The sequence below is a fragment of the Ursus arctos genome, unplaced genomic scaffold (assembly GCF_023065955.2).
Source record: "Ursus arctos isolate Adak ecotype North America unplaced genomic scaffold, UrsArc2.0 scaffold_13, whole genome shotgun sequence".
Taxonomy (NCBI): domain Eukaryota; kingdom Metazoa; phylum Chordata; class Mammalia; order Carnivora; family Ursidae; genus Ursus; species Ursus arctos.
The window spans coordinates 10,922,668-10,950,405 of NW_026622797.1; the positions used below are offsets into that span (position 1 = coordinate 10,922,668).

At 43.6% G+C, this 27,738-nt stretch overlaps 1 long non-coding RNA gene across 1 annotated transcript in view; it reads left to right on the forward strand.

Moving 5' to 3' along the window:
- Positions 1 to 8,048: 8,048 nt before the first annotated feature.
- The window catches only part of LOC113259589 (uncharacterized), a 60,954-nt gene continuing 41,264 nt past the window's right edge, over positions 8,049 to 27,738 (forward strand). The window contains exons 1-2 of the long non-coding RNA XR_008958916.1: positions 8,049 to 9,311; positions 10,593 to 13,643. This is a non-coding gene — a long non-coding RNA (uncharacterized LOC113259589). The remainder of the gene's footprint in view (positions 9,312 to 10,592; positions 13,644 to 27,738) is intronic.

A 27,738-nucleotide genomic window follows, 5' to 3' on the forward strand; every position in this document is an offset into this window, starting at 1 on the left:
TCCCCCTGGGTGAATTCACCGATTTCTCTTGCCCATCCGTTAAGATTTCTGAGTATGAGGTGAGCAAGGTTATGCCACAGACGAATCTCTACCAAGTTCTGTGGGCTTGAATTCTTTCCAGATGTGGTGTCTCTTTTGGGGCGGGTTGATGAGGTGTGGGGTGCACACAGTAGGACCTCCAGCCTCTTGTTGACAGCACGTGATAGCCGGTCCCAGATGGATGCTGTGGTTTCCCGGACTAGCCCACGGGTGACTTTTGACGGCTTACCTATCCATAAACCCTTTTTGAGCCCACATTTCTCATTTACGGTTATTTGTTTTACTTACAAATGATGTCTAACTGTTGCTGTCCTCATGTATTTTATTTACTGTAAAGCATATACAAAAATAAGGTGACCATAGGATGAGGGAACAATAAAAACATGAAATGTAATATTCTCTTCCATACTGTACTGGATTAATGCAGTTCGCACCTTGTGGGGACACCACGTAAAGGAGAGCAAAAGACCTGAAAAGGATGTAAGAGCAGCTTCTGATGTGATAGAAGCAAACAGGGCTTCAGCCCCTGTGGAATTTTCTGGGCAGGTGTGGACTGCTGCTCTAGCCAGAGGAGGATCTGAATGGTATTTGTCAGCTCTCAGTTCTTTGGGGTTACTATGTCAGCTCGGCAGCAAACAGTATCAGAGAGAGGGGAAATGAGGAGATACCGAAATTACGATAAAAGGAAAATCAGAATCTCCCTAATTAATTTTGTTCATCTTTAGAGATCGCAGGAAAGGAAATGAAAGGTGGTAGCAGCAGGCAAGGCAAAAATCTTGCAAATTCTTCAAATGCGAATAAGATTCTTGTGATAAACCCTCACTTTCTGGTAAGCATTTTAATGGATCCTTTAATTAGCTTTTCTGGAAAGTTCACTGATGATGCGCTGGAATAATGATCCCCTGTGCTCTAAAGTGTCTAGTCATTAGCTCACAAGGTGACTGAACATACTAATGCATTTGCCTTTTAGACAGTTTAGCCTATGTTCTTAATAAGGGTCTTGCTTTGGTTTGACTCAATCATGGAAAGGAGTGTGGGGGCCGGGCTCTCTCACAAGTGGTAATGACAGTGAGCCAGACCCAACTTCCCTAGTCCCCGCGTCGCTCCAGCTCCTGAAAGGAGATCCTTGGGGCAGATCTTTCTAGAACTCTTCTCATGCTGCCTGCCACCTCTGTGAAAATTTGGGCACAGCATTAAGAGGCACCCCCTAGATTCGGAATCCATTCTAGACAAGGGAATCGATTTTGTTCTTTCACCTGCATTTGTGGCATCTTCTGGAACACACACTCCTCATCGACGGGTGTCTATTTTTTCTTCCAAATGGCACGTTATTATCCCATTTTATTTCCAAGGCACGCTTTCTACACTTTACAGGTGCAGGTCAGGCAGGTGAGTGGGAGGGTAAGCAAGGTGAGTGGGTGGAGCCTGGGAAGTCGCTTCTGCTCCCAGCTGAGCCTGCGAGTTGGCTTTGCACCGAGCCAACGGCAGACTGGGCTTGGGATCCAGTTTTGCAGGGCCGGCCTGGTTTGGTCCCAGCATGCTAGTACACGCGAGGGTACACAGCCTGGTGCGTTGCGTAACTCCTCGTGCCCCCGGCTGAAAGAAGCTAAACTGCAGATAATGTATTCAGCATAAATTATTGCTAACCTTAGCTGGAATAATGCATGCTTTTGATCCTCTTTAGATACGGAGCCAGTGGGGAATTGTCTGGCTACAAAGTTTTCCTCCATATCTTACAGTTAAATCAAATTCCAGATCTTGAGGACATCTGATATTCCTCAAGGACATTAAATCTATAAAACTGGTGCCTGAATCATATGCTAAAAAAGTATAATTCACAGTTTGTTTTGTTAGTGTGAGCTATCAGTAACATTTTAAACATCTAATTACGTTTTTCATTTAATAATTCATTCTTGTATAATTAGGGACTTAAGTTAGGCAACACGCTTAGGTTTTAAAATATGGACATTTTCTGTAAGTGTTTTTATACCAATGTCTATGAGATGGAGCATATTACAGATTTAATGCTCTGGCGACACAAGTCTTGTTAGTGGCCTGGCCCACCCCACAGGCAGTGTTGGTCAGCTGTGTGCTGAGTGGTAGGAAAAACTCCAACCCGCCCAGACTATATATTCTTCATCAGGTTGTTGCAGAGAAACCTTCCCACCTTACCTGCTTTTAACTTCCCTCCAGGTGGACACACTTCACCCAAAAAGTATGGCTGCTCAGGTCGGCAAGCCACCTTACGGAGAGCCTTTGCCCCAACCAGTGGAACTGTGTGTGTTCTGTCCTACAAACACCAAGGCTGCTCGGGCTCAGCGTTGTCCTCATCTAGAATAGACGCCTGCAAGCAAGTATTGCCCACCGGTCATGCTGTTGAGCTGGTGAATGTTGATCATAATCATGGAGAAAAAATTATCTAGTTTTTAAATTGAAAATGTAATACTTCAAAGCGATAAAAAGAATTCAAGCAGTGCACAACGGTATAAAGTGAAAATAGATTTCCTTCCCATCAGATCCCAATCTCTACTTCTGTTCCCCGTGGGCGATCATTCTTCCCACATTCTTGGGAATCTTTTCTGGAGTAGTCTGTGCATATGTAAGGGTTATATGTATGCCTCTCCTTATTTTAGAAACACCCATGGGGCGACCTATCCGTACGATTTTGCATCTCACCCATTTCACCACCAGTTTATTTTGGTGAGATTCCAAATCATCCCTACAATTCTTTTCATGGCTGCATAGTAATCTACTCTTCGGATGTGCCATACTTCATTTAACCACGTATCCCTTCGAGCTGGATGTTTGGCCACTATTAAAAATGGTGGATACAGGGGCGCCTGGGTGGTGCGGTCGTTAGGCATTTGCCTTTGGCTCAGGGCGTGATCCCAGCGTTATGGGATCGAGCCCCACATCAGGCTCCTCCGCTGGAAGCCTGTTTCTTCCTCTCCCACTCCCCCTGCTTGTGTTTCCTATCTGGCTGTCTGTCTGTCTGTCAAATAAATAAATAGAATCTTTAAAAAAAAATGGTGGATGCAGGTGTGGCTAGATCTAGAGCGTAACTGACTTGAAGTGAATTTGTTTTGTCAGAAGGGATCTATACTTTACTTTCCATAGATATTGAAAAATGGCCTCCCCTCAAAGTTCACAGGGTATCAGATTGTAACAAAAGCAGGCTCTTGTCACTGGAGAAGAAGACGTACGGGGGGCACCTGGGTAGCGCAGTCGTTAAGTGCCTGCCTTCGGCTCAGGGCGTGATCCTGGCATTGTGGGATCAAGCCCCACATCAGGCTCCTCCGCTGGGAGCCTGCTTCTTCCTCTCCCACTCCCCCTGCTTGTGTTCCCTGTCTCGCTGGCTGTCTCTCTGTCACATAAATAAATAAAAGCTCTAAAAAAAAAAATTTAAAGAAGACGTACGGAAACTTGTGCGTCCCTGGATCTCAGGGTAACAGCGCTGAGTGAGGAGGCTGGGGTGAGCAAGACTCGCTCATTGGTTCCCTGGCTCCATCCCTCATGTCAGCCTTTGTAGCACCTGTGATTTAAAGTCTTATAAAATGCTTCCCATATATCGTCTTCTTAAATCCTCAAAACATACCTATGAAGCAGATATTATTATCCCATTATAAATCACTACATGACGCTGATATTTGGGATCAATCAAAAATAAATGGAAAAGTGAGTGTTCAGCATGTGCTTGCCAAGAGTCTCTTTGTAATTGAAATAGTGCACGTTGCTTACACAGACTATTCTAGAATCTCTGTGAAGCGTAAGTAAATTCCATCATTATGTGTCTCTGTAACACTTGAAATGAAAGGATTAAAAGCAGCACACTTGTCTTTTAGTTCTATTTGAGGATGTGATAGACACAAGAGTGTTTAAGTTGAAGCCACTTAGGTTACAGTTCAGGCACAATACAAATTTGTGACCCATTCAATTTCCCTTTATTTAAAGATAGCAAAGCATATTCGACCAAGAAGAACAAAACGCATGATGAATTCCGAAGTCTGTATAAAGAATCTATCCAGCAGCCCTTCGTATTTACTTCCTTGTTGAGTTATTAGGGACGTTTCATATCAAACTAAGATAACTGAAGATGGAAAAGCCTAGAGCGTGCTGTGTGACAGTGGAGGCGGGGACAGTCCCACTGGCCAGGGCTGTGTACCCTGCATCAGAAGGATAAGAGCAGGAAACGCTTCATGGAAATATTTCATAAGCTTTTGAAGTCTTCTCGGGGGCCCCCCAAACACACAACGCTTTCATGGCCACAAAAGGCACCTATTACTTCGCTTGCTTGTTATCTGAGACACAGAAGTCACAGGCCTCGTACACTCCTCGCTGCGTCTCTTTGGGGGCACTCATTATGGCCCGCGGGCACCAGGCTCGCTCGCCCTGGGCGCTCTGGCTGGTCCGTGACTGTCTGGCTGCCTTTGTGGGGGAGATCTGGGTCCTTTTTTCCTGGTTAAGGAGGAGACATTCAAGAAGCAGAACCAGTGGACTTGAATCTTGGCTGGTGTTACTGTCTGTGTCTCTCAGCTTCAGTTTCCTCCTCCGTAAAATGGGATCTTGGTATCAACGACCTGAAAGGGCGTGGCGAGCATTAAATGAATCCATTAGCTAGAGCTTTCTGTAGAGCTCGGGTCCAGCCCTGAAAACGGGCCACTTAAGAAGCCAGCTGTTGCTACTCTTAGGCCCCTTTTACGTTCCAAGCACTGTCCTCAGTGCAGTGAGAGGTGAACAAAAATTTAAAAATGGGAACATCCTTGTCCTCTATCTGCTCACGGTGGAACCAACCACAAGTTGTGAGAGAGCAGAAAGGATTTAACCTAAACAATAGAAATCATAGTAAAAGAGTTTTTCACAACGGGGAAAAGGACATCCGAAATAGAAGAAGTGCCTGGGCACACGCAACTCACACATTTATCTAGTAATCACTATCTATGGTCATGTGCTAGGCGATGCACTAAATATGGTGATATTAGTAAAAAATGTAGGTCCCTGCCTGCGGGGAGCTTATCATTGGGACAAACAAACGGAGTGATACGTTTGTGTCTCCCTCCAAAAAGGAGGTCCAAGAAGAAGAGATTCACACCATACTTGGTTTTGTGCGTTACTGGATGTAACTTTGTGACGTAACGGATGATTTATACGAAGTGAAATAAGGATCACAGTTTGACACAGCGAAGAGAGAGCAGTGGAACTGGTAATTTTCAGAAATAATTTCAGGTGATATAGAAGAGACTTGAAGTGTTCATGTATTTTTTAAAGCAGAAAAGACTAAAGAATTTTAATGTAGACTAATTTGATATGTCAATAGCTCAGATCACATTTGGAATTATTTCTTTGAGGGCGTGTTTTCCTTCTTTTGCATACATCGTTCATTCAACAAATACTCTTGAGTCTCTTCTGTGACAGGTATTGTGCCGAACGGGTAATGGGACACAGCATTAAGGTAGATAGAGTTCTTATTTTTAGGGAGCTTATATGTTATTGGGCTGAGTTAAAATATAACTAAATAATCAAATAAAAAAAGAAACTACCACACACAGTATACTCGAACTTATGTATCCTTCTTAAATGAACCAGATGGATTCTCAAAAGTTGGTATGGAGACTGTGGGATGACCAGTGTTTGGTATTGGGAGTAGGAAAGACCTGTGGTTCCCATGGAGAGCAGGTATGATTATGGTTAGTATGGAGAGTTAGCTCTTACCACTGGTTTGTATGGGAGTGGGGCACACCAACATGGCCATAGGTGAGGAAGGGAGATTTTCTTCTCTTCCAGATTGCTCCATAGAATGGCAAGGTGGGCAGAGTAAGGAGGAGCATCAGGCTTTGCTGTCAGCTCCCCAATTTGATGCTATTTCTGTGAATTTTCTTTCTTTCTTTTTTTTTTTTTTTTAAAGATTTTATTTATTTATTCGACAGAGATAGAGACAGCCAGCGAGAGAGGGAACACAGGCAGGGGGAGTGGGAGAGGAAGAAGCAGGCTCACAGTGGAGGAGCCTGATGTGGGGCTCGATCCCATAACGCCGGGATCACGCCCTGAGCTGAAGGCAGACGCTTAACTGCTGTGCCACCCAGGCACCCCTGTTTCTGTGAATTTTCAACCCAAAGGCATTTGAGCCCATTGCCAGGATTCTAGGCCACTGAGTATTTCTAAGGGTGGTTGCAACTTCTTGCTGTGCTTGAAAGAACTAGAAGTTGAGTCAGTCTGAGATATCACTGGGAAGAAACCCTTAGTCCTAGAAGGACGCAGAACTGGCTGGCATCAATAGTTTGCCCAGGGTCCACAGCCGTGTATGGGGGCTGCTGCTGGATGTGAACAGTCTCCACACCTGCCTGTCTTGTGGTTAGGGAGCTGTTTTCCTATTTTGAATTTTACTTTAATTGTGGCTTAGTGATATAAGGCCCAGATGGGCTTTTGACCACCATGGATAAAGGTCAAAGAGCACCAAGCCTGAAGGAAACCCTCTTACGAGGAAGTGGAAAAATATTCCCCAGTAGGATACAATGGAAGAGTGATCTGGAAGAAACATATTTAAAGTTCTTTCATATGGTCTGTTTTTCAAGGCAGGGATATATTTATTTTCTTGTTCAGTGAGTGCCCACCCAATGAATATGTCATTAACTGAAAAGCTCAATGCAAATCGAGTGGCGATGACGTTTCATGTCTAGAGCTAATGTCAGTCTTGGTCTGACAGCTCTCTGTGGCATACAGGGGTGCCCTGCACAGCAGCACCCTCAAGATTTCTCAAACAAGCAGCAGAAGCTTCTGAAAATTTGCCTTTATCATCAGAAGTTTATGGTTGCTTGCATTTGAAATAAAAATGTTTTCGGGCTGCAGGAATCGGCCTGGGCGTGCCAGTGACCTATTTTGTGATGCCGAGCTTCCATCCAAGACCCTCCTAGGAATTGTGAGTAAGCGAGTGGAGCAGGAGACTAAAAACATGAAACAATTACAGAAATAATTTAAAGTTTCAGATAAATTATAACATAATTTGGTGTTTCTTTGAAGATGAAAGTTCTTAAAGGTTTATATGGCAGAACATGGGACTTCTTAAAGTAGTGGAAAACAAATCAAAGATTCTAGCTTTCTTGGCTGATCCGAGACCGCTCATGAAAGTGCTCGGAGGGCGGCGGGGGGCGGGAGCCGAGGTGCAGGCAGACAGGGGTGCGCGGTCCCGGCACCTGGCAGTGTTTCTCAGGTTGTGAGTTCTCTTTTTTTGTTTCTAATTTAAATTTTGTTAGTTACCATAAAGTGCAATATTGGGTTCTGGAGTAGAATTCAGTGATTAGGAGTTCTTATTCCTTCTAACCTGATGGGGCTGTATTTGTGCTTATTTTAGGAATTTCTGAGACATAAAGATCCAACAGTCACAGTGTATGAATCCTACACATCACCACAGAGTTGGTAGATAAAGATGCATGAACTGTTACCAAGTAAATTCTGAGGACTATTTTGGCTTAGTACTTCTTTAGGTAGATGGGAGAGATAAGAGAGACTAGAAAGCTATTTCTGGGAGAGACACACCAAGAAACTTCTGGGTGGGAAGAGGCCGGGAGTCCTGTAGTTCCCCCCCCCCCTTCAGGTCTAGGAGATGGCCCTACTTCTTATACCAACTCTTGTGTTAAAATGCCTGTCCCTTATGCATGTATTTGTTCTTCTGGGTCAGACACATGGGACAATTAAGTCACCAAAACGCAACATCATGTCTGCTCAAATAAGATTTTTTGTGCCACAAGGTAACAGAGCTTTGCACTACCAAGAGACAGCACGTGAGGATGAAAAATGGCGTGCAACTCATTGCACTAACGTGCAGAGGAGCCCCGCCCACACAACACGCACCTTATCCACTCTCGTGTCCCCGGTCACCTGCCTACATGTTCCAGTGAGAGTGTCTCATGCTCTTCTCCTGTGTGCATGTTTTGTTGATCAGATTATTTAATACAGTAATCAGAAACACGAATAAGTGTCCTGGTTATAAAAATTCAAGTAGTGAGCATAAAAGGAGGACCTTAGATATTGAGGAGAAACTGAAAATAACAAAATGCTTTAAACAATGCAAGAAGGAGAAAGCATTCATAGGTCTAGACCTTAGTAGGTCTAAAGGAGTCCTCATCAGAGACAATGCTAGAAAAAGAGAGGGGGGTAGAAATGAAAGCTCAGGGGAACCCATCATGGTGGGTGTGTTGACTAGTTGTCTGGTTGTTACTATTACTTTCAGCTCCAGATCCACCGTTTGGGCTTTGCTGGTAAAGCAGACCACATCTCCACTTTGCTCTTTGGCAGCTGCTCCTTGGCAGGCCCCGCTGATGGAAGGGGCTAGGGATGCATTTGCAGACAACAGGGGCTTCTAGTCTCCAGTCTCCTTGCTCTCCTGGCCCCTGACCCATTTTACCAGTTCACAGCTACCACATTCTTCCTGATCAGAGATCTGAGTTCCAGCTCCCGGAAGGTAAGCTGGGGGTAGTGGGGCAGGAATTCCTTCTCTAAGTGCCTGAGGCGTCACCACCAGCCAGACATCATTCCTTCCCCTAGGATGACCAAGCATCAGGTTTTCCTGGGATGCTCCTGGTTTTAGCACTTAAAGTTTGTGTCCTGGAGAAATCAGGATGGTTAGTCACTCTACCTCTTCCCAGAGGTCTGGTCCCACCACATGATGCTCCTGCTTCATTTCTTTTTCCAGCTTAGCCCTAGGAAGGGTGGCTGCTTCCGGAAGTTACCTCAGTTTCCCCTTTGCCTTTTCAGTCATCCATCACCTGCTTAACCCATCCCTTGTATTAAATTCTCACTCTTAAAATAACTTGGGTGGCACATATCAGCTACTTTTAATGTTTTATTTTCATTTATTTATTTATTTTTTGAAATAAACCCACTTGAACCCACAACCCTGAGATGAAGACCTGAACTGAGATCAAGAGTTGGATGCTTAACTGAATGAGCCACCCAGGTACCCCCTAAATGTGTTTTAAAAGCACCTTCCGTGGAGTGAAGATGATGATCCAATGCCAAATTACAAATGCAAATGCAACAAGCCAGCACTTTGTGTCACAAAAAGAGGGACCCGGCCAAACGCAGGAGCTGGATTTCTAATTGAAGGCGGTGTAGAAGAACGAACTATGGAAGGAAGAGCCATAGCTGTCCACCTCTGCTGTCGCAACGTTTCATCTTACAAATTAGAATGGCCTTCTTCCAGCTCTTCCTCATAATTCAAGAGCCAGGACAGCTCACATACCTACTTCCACTAAACAAAATTTATGCAATTTGTCAAGGTAATGTGCCAAATAATACATTATTTTAAAAATTTTTTTAAAATTTAAAAGAATCTAAAATGTTTACCGCTGTGGTAGCATTTTAATTGTTCTATTGTTTCCCTTTCTTCTTTGTCTGCTTGGTAGTGTATTATTTAGGAAACCTCAAAGGTTTGAGTACCTGGCCCAGCCCCATTGTTCCAGAGCCCTGGGTGTTTTGGGGGGTTCCCAAGAAGAAGACCGTGAGGCAAGAGGTCAAGTGCAGGTAGTTGAATTGAAAGGTGAAGGAAATACTGAAAGGAAGCAGGGAAATGAGACAGGGAAGAGAAGCCAGCTGACAAAGGTGTCTGGGGACAGTTACATCTGTGGGCCACTGCAACATAATCCCCTTGGGGAAACTCAAGGAGCCAGTGCAAAACACACGCTCCTGAGTTCTCCTGCCTGAGGAGCAAAGGGGCTGGGGCATTAATACCCTGACTCCTGTTAGACGTTGGTCAGAGCCGCTCCTGGGAGGTTTTAATTCCCCTGCATTCCTGGTCCTCTATATGGACAGGCGAGGAAGGCTCCAGAGGCCGGAGAGACCTGCAGCCCAAGGACTAACATCACGGGGCTGGTTGTGGTAAGTCTGGCCCACACGCAACCAACTGATGGGTGTGAGGGCTACGGTTAAGGCACGGGCAGCACCTGCTGTCACTGGTTATTTTTACTGCGTGAAATTCCATAACGTGAAGAGATTTAGGAACACGTACTCATGGTTATCGGAGAAGTCCTGTAATTTGATTTGTCAAGCCGTTACCAATTCCTAGGGCTTGGGAACCTCGAATTCTTGTGTTGAGGGGCTCATTTCTGGCAGATGCTAGATCACTGGGACATATTTAAACTCGGGAGAATATTGCATATGGGGTCGTGGCTTTCCCAAATTTGTCTCTTGCAAAATTTCCAAACACTAAACAAGGGAAGCTTTTAAAGGGGCACAAGATTTCTAAGAACTAGTAAACAATAGGGCAACTTATTTCTTTTGTTCAGATGGGAAAATCAAGGAGACGGAGGGGAGGGGAGAAAAATGGAGACATCGGTCATGGGAGAGGAGTAAGTGTGCCGACCCAGATAAAAGGAGAGCGTGCGGGGTGGAACGGATAAGAAGGTGGCCTATGAATCAAGAATGACAAGTAAAGGGGAAAATAGATGACCTATGTTTTCATTAAATATTAAATCATAACTGGTTTGCACAAATCAAAGAAACGCAAAGCCTACCTTCTGTCTTTCGGGAAGGTGTGGTAAATTTTGCATGCTAATTTACAGGCAAGAACGGGTGCCGTCGGGCATAAGGAAAGAATCCTGGCAGCGTGAGAACAGAAATTCACAGGAAATTCGCATGGATCGTCGTCCGCTGCACCCGAATTTCTATACCAGATTTTGTGGTCTCAGGCCACATGATGTGAAATATATTTTGGTGGAATCTCTGAAATTGCAGTGTCAGTTTGGATAGGTACCAAACCCAGTACCCCCACCACCCAGCTTCTCCCCTTGGGGTAAGTCATTCACAAGAATACAATTTCCAATAAGGTCCAGCTATTGTTGTCTTGCGGTCTGAGTTTAAGTGGCACTGGGTCCCTTTCATTCCCGTGTCCCTGCTTGACCTCCAGGAACATACCAAGGAGAGAACCAGGTAGCTAGTGTGTTTGGAACCATCTGAATCATTGGAAGATGACTTTTGTTACCATGTTTAGTATCCCCCAGGTTAGATAAAAGTGTCATATCCTCTGTCTTCTTTGTCAAATCTGGGAGAAGCTATTTGGGGGTGTGTTTTGATGGCAACATTTATTGCTGAGCAATAACTTTAGTGATGAACTTGACATAATGAAGGAAAATGCTTCCCTTTCTGATTTGCAGACATCACCTAGACAGAGTGATTTGACTTGTTTCTTTTTATTTATTATCTAGAGGTTCCATGTGACAAACTTCAGGTCTTTAGGTTTAAGCAGATTTTATTTAACAACATCTCCAGATAAAATTCAAAACAGCCATAGAAGAAAATAAATTGAATTTATAACCTGGTAGGATGTTGACAATGGCTCAGGATGTAGAAAACTCGGGGAAAAAAAGGGACTAAACAAGTCCCCTTTTCAGAGACGGAGCACATTTGTTTGGAGTGTGTTATAAGTAAAATGTAATGACATACACATAAGCTTCCATTAGTAATGATCAGGAGCTGGAATAATTGTGCATAGACTCATTTGAGCATTACTAATTCAGGACAGTTCTATTTGTATGGAATTATTTGCATTTATGTTTTTCCTGAGTTAAAAACGAATACCCCCAGGTCTTGCTCAGAGTGTGGGGAATTAAACATACAGCTCTCATTAACAAGCCTGTGAATTGTACAGTCTGCTCCGTTCCTTAAGCACTTTGCAGAAAGTGTTCTCTCTGCCAGTGCGCTGTATACAACCGCGGCTTCCAGATTGGAAAGCTTAGCAGAGCGACATAGCGCTGAGAAACAAGCCACCAGATGGGAGGTCTGTCACCCAAAAGGTGGCTTCGGAGCCAGACGTGTTCTTGGGACAAAGCCAAGCGAGGAAGCCGGAGCAGGTGAGAGATGACCGGTGCTGCGCTTACGTTCACCCGTTGGAGTTTCCTTGAAGGGAAACTTTCATGACCGACAGAGGGACCTGAGTCCCTCTCGGGTTCTACACGTGGCAGCTGTGACGTGTGGGGAAGGAGCCCCCTTTGCCACAGAGGCAGTGCCACAGTTAGAAGTATGACCTTCGACGTCAGGCAGATTCGGGTTCCTTGCTCCCTAAACTTTGGTTTCTACCCCTGCAAAAGGGGCATAAAAACATCACACTTGCCTCCTGGGTTGTGATGAAGAATCTTACCATGAGAAATGCCTATGGCATAGGAACCGCTCAAGAAATTTTGGCCTTTTTTTTCCCCCTCAAGCTCTTGGCGCTCAGGGATCCATCCGTTCGGAAAGCAATTTCCTCAGCACTTCCAGTTGCCATAAATCAATGGGCAGATTGCCTGGATTTGGGGTGGAAGGCAATTTAATTCCAGTGTCTCTACTGTTTGCTTTGTTTTCCTCTGAATTCAGGCCGTAGAAGGTAAGTGGGCACGGCAGCCAGCTGCTCCTACCTACATCTGAATGCCGATGTCCTCTCCTCTATTGACGCAAGAAGAAAGTAAATAAGGTAATGTCCCTGGAATTTTCTTTACACTAAACATGTAATTAGCCACTTACCCATGATGAGTAAAATTTAATTTCAGCTAAATGAAAAGGAATGCTGATTAGATTTATTTTATTATCTGTTTACTTTCTGGGAAGAGGGCAGCTGGATAAAATATCTTCTCGAGCTCCACTTTTCATGTCCTGCAGTGCTTACCAATGAAATATACAGAAACTTGCAGGAACTGCACATATAAATGCAAATAATAATTTTGTTGGCATTTCCCTTCTTTTTATTAGTTAGAGTGAAGGTGAGCGTGGCCCTGCAGCTTCTGTTTGCCGGCATCCAGAAGCAAAAAGGGCAAGAGGCAAGCCTGGGAGAGAGGCAGAGACAAGTTCGGGCAGGCCAGCCCTGCGCAACACTGTTGGAAGGGGCCTCTCTCCTCTGCTTTCCCTGTTTCTGTCTTTCCAGGGACTTTACTTCTCTTTGGCAGCTCAGAGCCCCTGCCTGGGCCCCTTTCCCAGGCTGCCTGACCCAAGGACTCCCGGCTGCTCCCCAACCATTGCACTCAGAGCCCTTACTTCATCCAGACCCTTTTCCAAAGGGCCAGGCTCTCAACGAACAGTTGTGAGGAAAGAAATAGGATACATTCCTCTGAAGGCTTTGGTAAAGGATGGTGACTTCATGGATTTCCCTGCTAATGTGGTATTTTTATAGAATGCACACTTGAAGGTATAAGTGTTTATTTAACCTGAAGAAATGAATCAGAGATGCTGGAATTTCAGGAGGGACTTTCTAATTGCTCTTCTTTTTTTTATTCTTTATTATTTTTTTCTCAAGAAATACATTCATTTAGATTTTCTTGGTCGCACAAACACAGATAAGAATATATCTAATGAACACTGTATTCGACATCATAGCACTGTCATTCATGTATCTATGACTGGAAAAACCCAGTACCTTCGCTTTACACAGGCTTAGAAGCTAGTCCAGCTTAAGTCCTCACAGGTAGCTTGTTGACTGAAATACCAGCACCACCAAATGATTGTCTAGTCCATATTTAAACCGACAATCTTTGATAAATCTACAGATCCTTCGTGATGTTGAATGTTCACCATCGTGGTGCTACCGGATTTGTGTCTCCTTAGTGCCCATGGTTCTTGCTCACGCCGCTTCGAAGGACAAAGAGGTAGACTGGACGAAGGGTGGTGGGCAGCAAAGGAAAGTTTACTGAACAAGAGGACAAAGCTCCTGGAGAGGGAGGGGACCTGAGTCGGTTGCCCCTGTAGTTTCTAAGTTTAGGGGTTTTTCTGAGGAGGTGAAACCCGTGTATTCCCCTCCCCCCCCTTTTTAGTTTCTTCTTAGGTAGGTAGTCAGGGCCAGGGTCCCCAACAAGAAAGCACAGAGTCAGGACAGTTAAAATAAAATAGCACTGACATCCTTTTCTGCAGCTGGGAGGGGACCACACTGACATTCTGCTCTATAGCCTTTGCAGAAATGACTTCTGCAAAACGTCCTAAAATAAGACAACCACAAAAGCATGTGTCAGTATCATGGGCAAGGGGCAGTTAAGACCGCACCCCCAGATGTTAGGAGAAAAAAAAAAAAGACCAACAGCACGGGGACATGAGCCTAATAGGTAGACAGATAGTGACCAAAGCCCTGATTGGCACAACTCAGCACACCCTGGTTCCTTAAGATTTCTAATTGCTCTTCAAATCAGACCGCAAACTCAACGCCAACCTTGCCTTTGCCTGGGGGTTACAACCGGTGGGTTATGATGCTTCAGGATGCGCGAAGTTGCCCGTCTGAAGCTTAGGGACTAGTAGTAAGTGGGAGATGTACTTTGGCAGCATAGGGAAGAATTTTTAAACCAATCTGTGAGGACTGGGAAGCTTTGTGAGGGGCAATGAATTCCAAGTTCTTGCAAGCATTTAAGCAAAGCATAGGAAACTACCGAGAGAGAAATATTGTAGAGAGCATTTATATATTAAGATATCAGTCAGGGTTGAGCCAGAGAGTTGAAAACCATTCTAAGTAGTCTAGACAGGGGGATTTAATACAGGGGGTTGGTAACATTGGCCAACAAGGCTATCCGGAGATGAGAATGGAAAAAAAAAAAGCATCTCCCCCAGGACTGGAGGGACAAAGGGAAAAGCAGGTGTTTGGGTCCCAGAAACCATTGCCATTGCGGCCAATGCTAAAACTACAGCAGGGCTGCCTTGGAGAGCTAGGGTCATGGAGAGGGGTGCTGTCTGGGCCTACAGCCTCAGAGGAGACGCGGTCACTGTAAGGACCTCCTGCATAGGAGGGGTGGGGCAGGACTCTGGCTTTTCCTTTCTTCGTGCTTTCCAATGTCCAAGCAAGAGCTTTTCACTGGCTAATACCCACTGGGAGCCTGTTGGCCAGGATGCCCGGTGAAGACTGGAGGGCAAGTGTGAGAGCAAACTCCCAGCTGATCTGCACATGGGGCCTTTGGACTAGGCCAGCTCTAAACTTCCTTTCAAATCTAACAAACAAAACAAAACTTGAACAGTTCTATTATTTGAAGACACTCCTGCTTGCCAGTATCAGCCAGTCCCTAGAGAAAGAGACCAGAGAACATCCAAAGAGCAAGTCTATGAATTCTACCCTCTTGTTTTAGGGACAATTATAACCTCGTTTGCCATCTGGGACCCCATAAGCTACATTTGATAGAATATTCTCATTCTATTTTGTTTCAGGCTATGGTGTAAATGTGGGGATTACAGATGACTTTTCTCTGTTCTTCTCGTCTTCGTGGTTTCCTGGTCATAGAATTTGAATGAAAAGGTTTTGATCATTGTGTTTTTTATTCTTTACTAAAATACGATTTTCCTTACATTTAGATAGCTCTGGGAATGACCATCATAGCTTTAAGTGTTTTCGCCCAGCACTGTCTGTACCATCTGTCCAGGCCCCTCACTGCAGGCCCTTCCTTGGGCTCTCACTGCAGTGATATTGGGGGCGAATGCAGGGCATCTACGGAGCACCTAGGTCTTGATATGACCCCATTGAGATGCTCTGACCCCACTTCTCACAGCCTTAGCTGTTCTCTTTAAACTGGGCGTCCTGGTGCTCTTCTCTTTATAAATGCAGTCAGCCCAGGTTGGCTTTTCTACAGCCTGGCATGACTTTCTTTGGGTCTGATGATTTACTGGAGATGAAAGCAATTCTTCTGTGTAAAGTGGTGGCAGTGGGCAGATTTTCAAACTGGAGTGTGCTTTGCAGAGCTGCCATGAATCTGCCTAGGGCTGTGACTTTGGGGGAAAAAAAGGCTATTTTAACCTTGGACGTCATTGAGGATAGGAAGTGTATGCTGGGGACGTCACCAGAGGTGCTGTTTCCCCGGCTCTGGATGGCCACTTTCTCTACTCATCCCCCTTGCTTCGGGACCATGGAAATCAGGGTCAACAGGTAAAGGGATAGAACTGGAGGTGACTGACGTAAAGTCATGTGGTCAGCGCAAGGTGACTCCTTTTGACAGTTTTAACTAGGATCTTTACTTGAATGGGCATCAGGAGCAATATTTGTATCTCTTTTTGAAAGACAGACTTACTGCTGAATTGAAATGATCTCAGAGATAGGGAATGGTGGTGTTGGGCTCCTGGAAGATGCCCAGAAAATGTGAAACATGGGTTTTGTCACCTCCCCTAAAGATACTGAATTTATTATTTTACAATGTGCTGTCTCTTCCCGGTGTGGTTAGGGTTGAATTTTAAACGTGTCATGTTGTACAGTTCGATGTGAAGGGGTGAAGTGGAAGTGGCAGGGGCAGAGACATTCATGTGTTTCTCTCATCCCCCACCCCCTGCTCCGCAGCTTCCCTTTCGAAAAGTAGATCATAAATGGCTTATTTATTTAACTAGGTGTTAGGGTTATTAATAAATATTTGAGAGCACCATATCTTTTAATAGGGCTGAACAGTAAACAAACCTGTGCCAGAAGAAGAAAGAACAAAATCGCTTCACCCCGGGAGTAGAAAACTTCTTTCGTTGGCAGCTGCCACCTGTTTTGATGGATACATTTGCCTGCAGTTCATCTCATCTGTTACTTAAGCAGGGGAGGGATGGACCTGTAGTCCATCTCTGGGGAGGTGACGAGATGCTTCCTACCCGGTCTCTGCTAGGGCTGAGAGGGAAGGAGAGCTTGAGGTATGGGTCAGAGGTCCTGTCTTAGAAATCTCAATTCCTTTTGATTCAAACACTGAGTAAATGATGTTGATAGGAGCTTCCCACCTATTAAATATTAACTCAGGTGAGGTGTTTCAAATAATGACTTTTCTATAGTTACTACCAAAGTCTTCTAAGGATATACACAACTTACTTGCCTTTCATCATAAAGGATATGCTACGTATCTTAACCTTTTCTAAATAATTTACTGTAATCACTGTGGTTGTCATTCAGTCTAGTGGCTGTATTTCAGGGAGATAATTCCGGGGACTCGTTTGCCATACTCTTTTAGTCTGTCTACTTTCCATAGGTAACTCTTTCTTTGTTTGAGCAAAGATTGATTAAGCACTTGCTGTGTTTGGGGGAGCATGGATATGATGATATGCTCAAAATGATCTCTGCCATTAGGAACTGCTGAGTTTGGCCAGAGAAGTAGACACATACATTCAGATCTACGTTTAATTCATTGGTGCAGGTGGGCAAACATGTAATGGGAAGGTTTCACATAGAAGGGGACATTTGGGTTGGGTTTTGAAAGATAAGTAGGTGGTTGATACCCAGAGACCCTGGGAGTGAACATCCCAAGTCCCAAGCCCAGCATGCACAAAGGTAGGTGGCTGTGAAAGGACATTGCCTGAATGGGACCTCAGGGTGTCTGAAGGGGTGGGTGTGCATGGGATTCTGGGAGATGATAAACTGTGCCCTGCCCCCAGGACTCTATTATGTTTGCTGTCACTTTGTCTGCCTGTCCCCTCTCTCCTTCCTGCCATTACAGACCTTCATCTTTTGTTGGCTGTGAAACTAGATATTCAACCTTGTTGGAATAGTGTTTAAAATAAGAGTAATCAGCTTTCAAGGGAGGGCTTCCTCTATGAACAAAGTGTCAGGGCTTTGGTGCATTTACTTTAGGCGTTCAGAGACTTCCTTGTTCTCATTTGCATATTGGATAATGAAGGATGTCAAGGGAGGTCACCGTCAGAAAAACAAGGTATCTTACTAATTGTTTCTCTTAAGGCCAAACAGAGACATAAAGAGTTAAAATGGAACTCACTTGTGATGGAGGATGAATGAATCAGTGTTTGCAAAGCATGTGGTTATCTTTCTATGAAGGGTGAGGTTGGATGCAAGAACGCTGTTATTCCAAGAATGATGGATGGTGGCAAATCTCTTTGAGATAAATCGCATCTGCTCCCACCAACATTCTTCCAACTGTATGAACTCTGCCCTTGATTCTTGGATAACCCCCTGCTCACTGTAGATGTGAGACCTTGATAGGTATCAAAGCATGAGGGAAAAATAATATCATAAAAATAACCAACATCAATAGAGCAGGGAACAAGAATCACCTCTACCCTGTGGGCAGCAGCCAGCGAGGGACACAAAAAAGAAATGATTGACATCAGCATACAAACATACATCCTGATGAGACCTGGCTATGTAGTTCAACAAGAAAGTTATAGCCCGTGACAACAAGGATGAGCATGGGCTTTAAAAGTGAGACACTTTGTGGATATATCCCCCCACCCCTCGTGCATTGCACCTGGCCTCTGAGGAGCCATATTGTCAGTTCACTGACCCCATCCCTGTCTCTCACTCTACGGCTCTGGAGTCAGATTCAAACAAGGTCGAAGGTGGGCTTCCTGACAGGGACTATACTTTCTGTAGACCTTGTAAATGGAGTTTAGGTGCAGGCATATTTGCAACATGCCCTCATCCCTTGGCCCTAACCTTTCCTGGAGCTTTCCTGAAGATTCCACGTTATATGACACCACTTCCTAAGGGGGTGGTGTTGCCACTTGAGTCGGAGTCAAGCACAGGAACTCTGTTGAGGTGAAGTGTGCTCACAATTGTTCTGAAGTTTTGTTTAGAAAACAATCATTTTATTAATACTATATAGAGAGCATTGGTTTAGGTACTATTGAGGTATTAAAAATAAAAAAGCAGGGTTATTTTAGAAGATTTTTTAGTCCTGTTGGCAAGAAAATACATAAATACAAAGATCAACATATCACCCCATGTACTCTGGCTCAATGGAATTTGGGTTTAGCTTGCTAGATGGGCACGTTCTTATCTCTAACGGTAGGGGAGGCAAGCAGAGTAGGCTTCTTGGGCATGTGACCTAGGCAGTCACACAAGGCCTTACTTAGAAGGGCCCCAAGCTTGGCTTAGTGCTCTACTGTTGCATGTTAAACTCTTAATCATTTTTAAAAAAGATTTATTTATTTATTTTAGGGTGAGAGTGAGGGGCAGAGGGCGGGTAGGGACAGAGGGAGAGAGCGAATCTTAAGCAGACTCCACTCCAAGCACGGAGCATGACACAAGGCTTGATCTCACAACCCTGAGATCATGACCTGAGCTGAAATCAGGAGTCAGATGTTTGATTGACTCAGCTACCCAGGTGCCCCAAATTCTTAATCATTTTTGGACAAGGGGACCCACATTTTAATTTTGCTGTGGACCCTACAAATTATGTAGTTGATTGTGGGAGGAGGAATATTTGTGACATGGCTTGCCTAAGGCATCTTGGTATCTTGTAGAGGAACAGCTAATAGATGGGCCTGGTTGAGCTGAAAAGCCCAAGTTTAAGAAGTGTGGAAAGGGAAGGGTCAGTTGGGGGAAGATGGCTACTTGACGGTAATATGGAATATCAGGAAGGATTTGCAAAACATGACCAACACTCTTTTTTATACATTTGCACAAAACTGTATTAGCCTATGATGTCCTAAGGGGTGGACAGGGTTATAATAAGCATAGGTGTGCTGTTTCCCTTCTGGCCTCAACAAGGATGCTGTGTGGACCGGTCCACCCTGGCTTGTACCTCTGTGTTGGGAACGAGGCTCTGCAGGGCTTTCCCTGAGGGAAATTCATGCCAAATATCTTGGAAACCCCTTTTCTCACCCTTGCCAATTTTTTACCAGGAGGAGTTAGGTAGGTAAAAATTTATTCCATTTAATTTATGAGGTGTGAGGATCAAATAACCCATAAAAATTTTAATTGTGTTTTAAGAAGTCTAATTGAGATTGAAATTCATCTGGTTAAGTTCCAAATAAACCGATTCCCTGAAAGTCTCCCCTGAGTTCACTCTCGGGCTCTCCTCTGTTCATGGTTAATGTTCTGAGGCTGGGTCAGGAGAGGCAATGGAAGGGGCTTCCTCAAGCCCCAAGCCCATGTGATTATTTGGAGTTAAGTGAAGGGATGAACTAATTCTTTGTTCTGAGCCACTGTTTCGGGGAGCTGTGTGCTGGGAGAATTGCACGTGGCATTGAAGATCACAAAATGTGAGCTGAACACCAAACCTCTGATGATGCTGTGTGTCCTCAGGCAAGCTCCTTAGTTACCAACTCATTTCTCATTTCTACTTTCTTCCTCTACCACACTGAGATGTTATGAGGATCAGCTGTGCCTTGCCTGGCATTCTTGGAAACTAATTCATTATATAAGCCTAAGGTATTTTCATTAGCTATGTCAGATCTTTGAGAGGATTTCATAGAGCCATGCTAGCTTCTCAAAACATGTAAACGTTAGTTGAGTCAGATTCCCTAGCCATTGTTGAAAAAAAAAATCCATCACCTTAATTCTCTCTGTGCTTCTCCTTCTCTTCCTCTTATTCATTTTTCTCATATCAATCCAACTTACATCTTGGCATTCTTGAAATTAGTCTTAAGTGGTGGTTTTTGGTGGGTATCATGTAGCATTTTATGAGGAGAGAGCGAGTCTTCGCAACAGGAAGGTCTAAAGCTGTTAAGTCCTGCTCTGGTCACTATTAAGTGTGTCCTCTTTGCCTATGGGAAATTATCTGGTGGCATAAGGGGATTTTTCTAAGTAACAGGAAAGTATAAACTGATAGAACTCTTAAATTAACCAGGTTGTTTTCTTATCACATGTTATAATCAGACATAATTAAACCTACAGCAAAGGCCTAGGAGAGTTCACATGGTAGAACCTTGTCAAGATCTCAGGGGTTGGATTACAGAGGTGCCATGTTTATTATCAGGTGGGTCATTGACTCAGGAAGTATCCAAGTGGTAGAATGAATAGTATCTTTGAGACTAACTTGGTGAACTGAGTCTCTAAGGAAGGTGTTATATGCTTGTTAGAAGCCTAATAAGAAACTTCTCTTTCCTTCTAGACTAATTGCTAGCATCAACAGAGATACTTGTTGAAGATTTATGAGAAATGACCACAAATTACAAAAATGTAGCATTAATTGTGATCTGCATTATACCCATAGAGAAAAAGTAATGGGCCTGAAGAAAAAGATGAAAATCATGAGGAAATATAGTGACACTGTAAAAAAAGGATTCACTGTAGTACTTTCCTGGGCGTCCCCTTCACCTGGGAGGAAGGCAGCAGTGGCCTGGAAATCCTGACTCCAGCTGGCATAGGGTGGTGGCCATACTTCTGTTCTTCATGACAAAGTGACCCTTATAAGAATGACTCCCCAACCAAAATGTCTTCTTGACTGAGTTCACATTGTTGCTTCTCTGGGTTACTTTGTAGTCACTACGCCAATGGTACAAAGATTCGTTGGCTTCTCTTCAAGATTGTCTGAGTAGAATCCACCTTTTCCTTTCCTTTGGCGGCTTCCCATCTTTGCCTGGACAGTGGCAGTGTGGGGCTCATGGTGATTTGTGATCACGTGGTTATGTCTCTGCTCATGTGTGTAGTATTCCCTTCCTTTACCCGATTGTAAGCTCTGTGCCTGGAGGAACCATGTTTGTTTTTGTTACCAGTTTGAGTACCTAGACACTCAGGCTGATTGTGGATGTTGTCATCTATTACTGCTAGTGATTCCATGTGGGAATTCTTCCTTAGCATTTCTTGGGAAATTTGTGTGTTTTTCTGAATTGTGAATCCTAAGAAAAATCAGTTACAAAATCGGGAAAATTGGATAAAATATATACTTTTGTAAGAATTAACACTTAATACAACATAGACAGTTACTGGTTCTAAGGCATCCATTGAGGTCAAGTAGAAAGCAAGAACAGAAAATATTGATACATGGAGTCAAATATGAAGGTCAACATTTATAGGAATGAGGATGGGAACAGATATGAGAAAATTGGTCACAGTCTAATCAGTCATCCTTTGTCAGCTGCTGCCGTGTTTTAAGTGTGTGTTTGTGGCTCTGTCTGCTTCAAAGCGTGAATCTTTATTGAAAATAAATATAAATGTTTATGTGCATAGTATGTTTCATACAAATCCCATGGTGCACTGGGTGTTGTACGCAAGTAATGAATCATGGAACTTTATATAAAAAACTAGGGATGTACTGTATGGTGACTAATGTAATATAATAAAAAATTATTATTAAAAAAAAGAATAACATGTTTTGGAAGCAGAATAAGCCCTTAAATAGGCTATTTAGACATATGATTCTGTTAGTCCTTGCTATGAGATCTAAATGCTACATTTATTTGAATACTACCCAATAGTATTTGCTGACATTTTCCAGTGTTTGGATATTCTCTATAGGCCTTAGCTCTTTGAAAATACTACTAAATGTGATATTTCTTATTTATTAAAACTTTTAAAGCTATCCATAATAATGAGTAAAATTTATGAAGACTGTGGAAATATTTAAGTAACTTCTAATTCCCAGGAATTCAAAATTTCTATTCCTGAATCCCAAGATTATTATCTGTCATGATTTTGGAGACACAAAGCTGCACAGCAAACCACCCCACAATCTAGCTGCTTAAAATAACACCAATTATTATTTATCACAGTTCTCCGGGTTGACTGAGCTCAGCCAGGTGGTACTTCTATGTCTCGTGATGTTGGCGGGATCTGCAGTCATTTGGGGCTGTTTTGGCTGGGATGACTCATTTGCAAGGTGGGCAGTTTATGATGGCTGCCGGCTGGGGTCTTAGCTGTAGGCTTTGGTCCTATTCTCATGGTTCCCTTCTAGGTATCTTCTTCACGTGACTTGAATGTCCAGTGTGGAAACTGGGCTCGGAGAGGGGTGTCCCAAGAGTAAACTTTCTAAGGAGAAAGGAGAAGCTGAAAATTCCTTTAAAACGGGGCTTGGCAGCCCCAGAATGTCACTTATGCTTCTTTCTATTAGTTAAAGCAATCATAGAGCTATGCCACATTTAAGGGAGGGAAATTAAACTCTACTTCTTGGTATGAGGAATGGCACATGTGCTCACAGAGGAGAGGAATTCTGGGGCCATTTTTGGAGACTGCCAACTATAGTCTGTCCTCTGATGGCAAACATTTGTTTCGGTCTCACTTCCTAAGGTCCTCCCAAAGTCTCATATCTGTTCCTTTACGTCCATGGAAGCTGGAATGTCCGAGGCGTCTTTTTCACTCATGTGCTGATGCTGCAGCGAGTAGGGCTCCAGTGTGGTCAGACTTCTGGGTCCCTAGTTCTCCCTCTTGACTGGCTCCTCAGCTCTCCCCATGTCATCTCAGGGCCTCTCCTCCTCTATGTGATTTCTCCATCAGGGTAGGCAGACATCTTAGATAGCAGCTCAGGACTCCCAAAAGAGAGCGCTCTGAGGATAGGCCTTATGGAGCCTCTGCATATGTCATAATTGCCCCTGTCCTACTGGCCCTAGCCAGCCACAGGGCTGAGCCCAGATTCGATTTGGGAGGGCTCCACAGAGCTAGGAGGAATGGCTCATTTGAGACCACCAAATTCATCGTATGTTGTGGATGCTCGGTAATTGTATGAATGAATGAATGAATGTATGCATGAATGAATGAATGAATGAATGAATGAATGAATGAATGAATGCCCTGTTACTAGTTCAGTCACTTCCAAACCCATTTTAGAAAAACAGGATCTTTCCTTGAAGGGGAACAAACTCGATGTTTAGTTCCACCTGTGCCACACGTCTCAGGGCCCCTGGACCATCTGAGCAGACTCATGATCCTGGGACCTGCTAGTGGAGACGGGTACCTTCCCTTGGTTCCAAGCCCCTACAGATTTACTTGGGCTGTGATAGAAATCACTTACCTCCTTCCTCTACTCTTGGGGCTGTCTTTCGAGCTCTTTTTTACCTTTTTTATTTTAGATTTTTCTGAACTGTCAGGACTTCTGAAACTCCTATAGTGGTTTAATCACAATCTACTTGATCACTACCCACCTGACCCCCGCCTCTCCAATTACAGGTCATTTCTACCATGGGCATTAGCTTCTAAAATCTTACACAGGCATATCTCATTTTATTGTGCTTTGCTTTATTTCCCTTCACAGATACTGCATTTTTTTTTAACCAATTGAAGTTTTGTGGCAACCCTGTTTTCTTTTTTTTTTTTTAAAGATTTTATTTATTTATTCCACAGAGATAGAGACAGCCAGCGAGAGAGGGAACACAAGCAGGGGGAGTGGGAGAGGAAGAAGCAGGCTCATAGCGGAGGAGCCCGATGTGGGGCTCCATCCCATGATGCCGGGGACACGCCCTGAGCCGAAGGCAGACGCTTAATGGCTGTGCCACCCAGGCGCCCTGCAACCCTGTTTTCAAGCGTGTTTATTAGCACCATTTTTCTAATAACATTTGTTCACTTTGTGCCTCAGTGTCACATTTTGGTAATTCTTGCAATATTTCAGACTTTTTCATTATTATAGTTATTATGGTGATCTGTGATCCGTGATTTTTTGATGTTACTACTGTGACTGTTTTGGGGTGCCATGAAGTACATGCACCCCATAAGACAATAAATATATGTGTTTTGACTGCTCCATTGACTGGCCATGCTACCACCCTTCTTCCTTTGCTTGAGCTTCCCAATTTCCTGAGACACAATAATATTGAAATTAGGCCAATTAATAGCCCTATAGTAGCCTCTAAATGTTCAAGTGACAGAAAGAGTCACACGTCTCTCACCTTAAGTCAAAAGCTAGAAAGGATTAAGCATGAGGAAGGCATGTTGAAAGCCTAGATAGGCCAAAAGCAAATGAATGGTGAATGCAAAGGAAAAGTTCTTGAAGGAAGTGAAAATGCTACTCCAGTGAATACATGAATGATAAAAACGCAAAACAGCCTTATTGCTGATATGGAGAAAGGTTTAGTGGTCTGGGTGGAAAATCAAACCAGCCACAACATTCCCTTAAGCCAAAGGCTGGCCCAGAGCAAGGCCCTAACTCTGTTCACCTCTGTGAAGGCTGAGAGAGGTGAGGAAGCTGTAGAAGAGAAGTCTAAAGCTAGAGGTGGGTTCATGAAGTTTAAGGAAGGAAGCCGTCTCCATAACACACAAGTGCAGGGTGAAGCAGCAAGTGCTGATGTGGAAGCTGCAGCAAGTTCTCCAGAAGATTCAGCTAAGACAATCAGGGAAGGTGGCACACTAAACAACAGATTTATCATGTAGACAGAACAGCCTTCTGTTGGAAGAAGATGCCATCCAGGACTTTCATAGCTAGAGAAGAGAAGTCAATGCCTGCCTTCCAAGCTTCAAATGACAGGCTGACTCTTTTGTTAGGGGCTGATGCTGGTGGCTTTAAGTAGAAGCCAGTGCTCATCTCCCATTCCAAAAATTCTAGGGCCATTAGGAATTATGCTAAGCCTCCTTTGCCTGTGCTCTGTAAATGGAACAACAAAGCCTGGATGGCGGCACATCTGTTCACCACATGGTTTACTGAATATTCCAAGCCCACTGCTGGGATCTACTGCTTGACAAAAAAGATTTCTTTTAAAATATGACTGCTCATTAACAATGCACCCGGTCACCCAAGAGCTCTGATGGAGATGGACAATGAGATTACTGTCGTTTTCATGCCTGCTAACACAACATCCGTTCTGCAGTTCACGGATCAGAGAGTAATTTTGACTTTCAAGTCTTATTATTGAAGAAATACATTTCTTAAGGCTATAGCTGCCATAGATAGTGATTCCTTCGAGGAATCTGAGCAGGGAAATTGAAAACCTTCTGGATTCACCATTCTAGATGCCATTAAGAACATTCGTGACTCATGGAAAGAGGTTAAAATATCAACATGAACAAGAATTTGAAAGAAGTTGATTCCAGCCCCCATAGATGACATTGAGGGGCTCGAAGCTTCAGTGGGGGAAGTAGCTGCAGATGTGGTAGAAACAGCAAGAGAACTAGAATTAGAAGTGGAGCCTAAAGATGAGACTGAATGGCTGCCATCTCATGATAAGCCTTGGATGGACGAGGGGTTGCTTCTGATGGATGAGCACAGGAAGTGTTTCTTGAGATGGAGTCCACCTGATGAAGATGCTGTGAAGATTGTTGAAATGGCAACAAAGGGTTTAGAGCATGATATAAACTTAGTTGATAAAGAGTTGCAGGGTTTGAGAGGATTGACCCCAATTTTGTTTTTCCTTTTTTTTTTTTTTTTAAGATTTGTTGACTTATTTGAGAGAGAGGGAGAGGGAGAGGAACAGCAGACAGAGAATCCTAAGCAGACTCCCTGCTGAGCATGGAGCCTGACGTGGGGCTCAATCCCATGATGCCGAGATCATGACCTGAGCCAAACCAAGAGTCAGACACTTAACCAACTGAGCCACCCAGGTCCTCCTGACCCCAGCTTTGAAAGAAATTCTACTGTGGGTTATATGCTGTCAAATAGCATCAGAAGCTCCAGAGAAATTGTTCATGAAAGGAAGAGTCAGAAGTATTTTTAAATTAAGAAATGTACATTTTTTTAGGTATAATGCTATTGCACACTTAATAGTCTTATAATAGACCATATTATAGTATATAGTATAAACATAATTTTTCTATGCACAGGGACACAAAAAATTCATTTGACTTGCTTTATTGAGATACTTGCTTTACTGTGGTGGTCTGGACCAAATCCATAGTATCTCTGAGGTATGTCTATATGCTTCTTAAATCATGTACCCCCCCCCCCCACAGGCTCCTAAACCCATAATTCCTTTTCTCTTCTTCCCCCAAACTGCTTTCTCCAGAAGGGCCAGGCCAATCCTTCACTTCTGTATCTGAGATTGGGCCATATTGAAGCTTCTCCTCTGTATTAAACTTTGGCTTGTCTCTTATAGACTAGAGTTCAAGAGCCAATTTGAGGTATGGATTTGCTCTTTTGGACATGTAATCCCAAGGGATGAAGTGTTATCAGTCACATCATTTCAGTTGTAATAAAAACCTTCATCATGCAGGGGGCTTGGTTTCTGAACTCTTTGACTTTTAAAAATATTTTTTTTTGGTAAGCTTAAATAATGTCAACAAATCCTGAATGGAGGGAGTTGTTCAAAGATTATAACCAAGCAGTAATGATGACGTCAGGCAGGGAAATGCAGATGAGCATTAGCCTTCTTTTATCTCATCCAGTAAAATCGTTTTAAGAGAAATTTTGAGCTTTGTTACCCTGGAAAACATAGCTGCTTATAGGGAGAGATGAGATCATGGGGTTTTTTTTGTTTTTGTTTTTTTTATTGCAGTAAGGAAACTTAATTATTAGAAATTCCAGCCTTTCTAGGGGACTCTGACTCATGTTTTGAGACCATATTTTATCCAGCAAACCATAACATTCACATGGCCATCTCTCTCTCCACTGAAGCATCCGGCACAACATTATGCTTGCAAATGGTTTAGGATTTTTCATAGAGTAGAATCCTGCATTAGTCCCTGCCTAATTCCTTTCACCTCCCACCCACATTGTCTGCTTTAGACATGGAGGCAGACAGTGCACGTTAATATTCTTCATTCACTCAACCGGTGGGTGGCAGGCTAAAGTCACGCTCTCTAGTCAAGGATGGAACATTTTTATTTTAGCTTTGGTTCTACCTCGTGCTCTTTGACCTAAGTCTCCTTATCCCCAATAAAAATTCAGATCTGACATGCTCTGGGTCAACCCTGGACACAAATTCATCTCTTGAAGTGGTCACACTCATGCATTTTTTGTTGTTGTTCATTTGTTTACGAAGTATGTGTTGAGTATCTCCTATGTGTCTGGCACTGTTTTTTGTTTTTTAAAGATTTTATTTATTTATTTGAGAGAGAGAGGTAGCTAGAGAGAGCATGAATGTGGTAGAGGGGTACAGGGAGAGGGAGAAGCAGGCTCCCCACTGAACAGGGAGCCTGAGCAGGGAGCCTGATGCGGGCTCTATCCCGGGACCCTGGGATCATGACTTGAGCCAAAGCTTAATGACTGAGCCACCCAG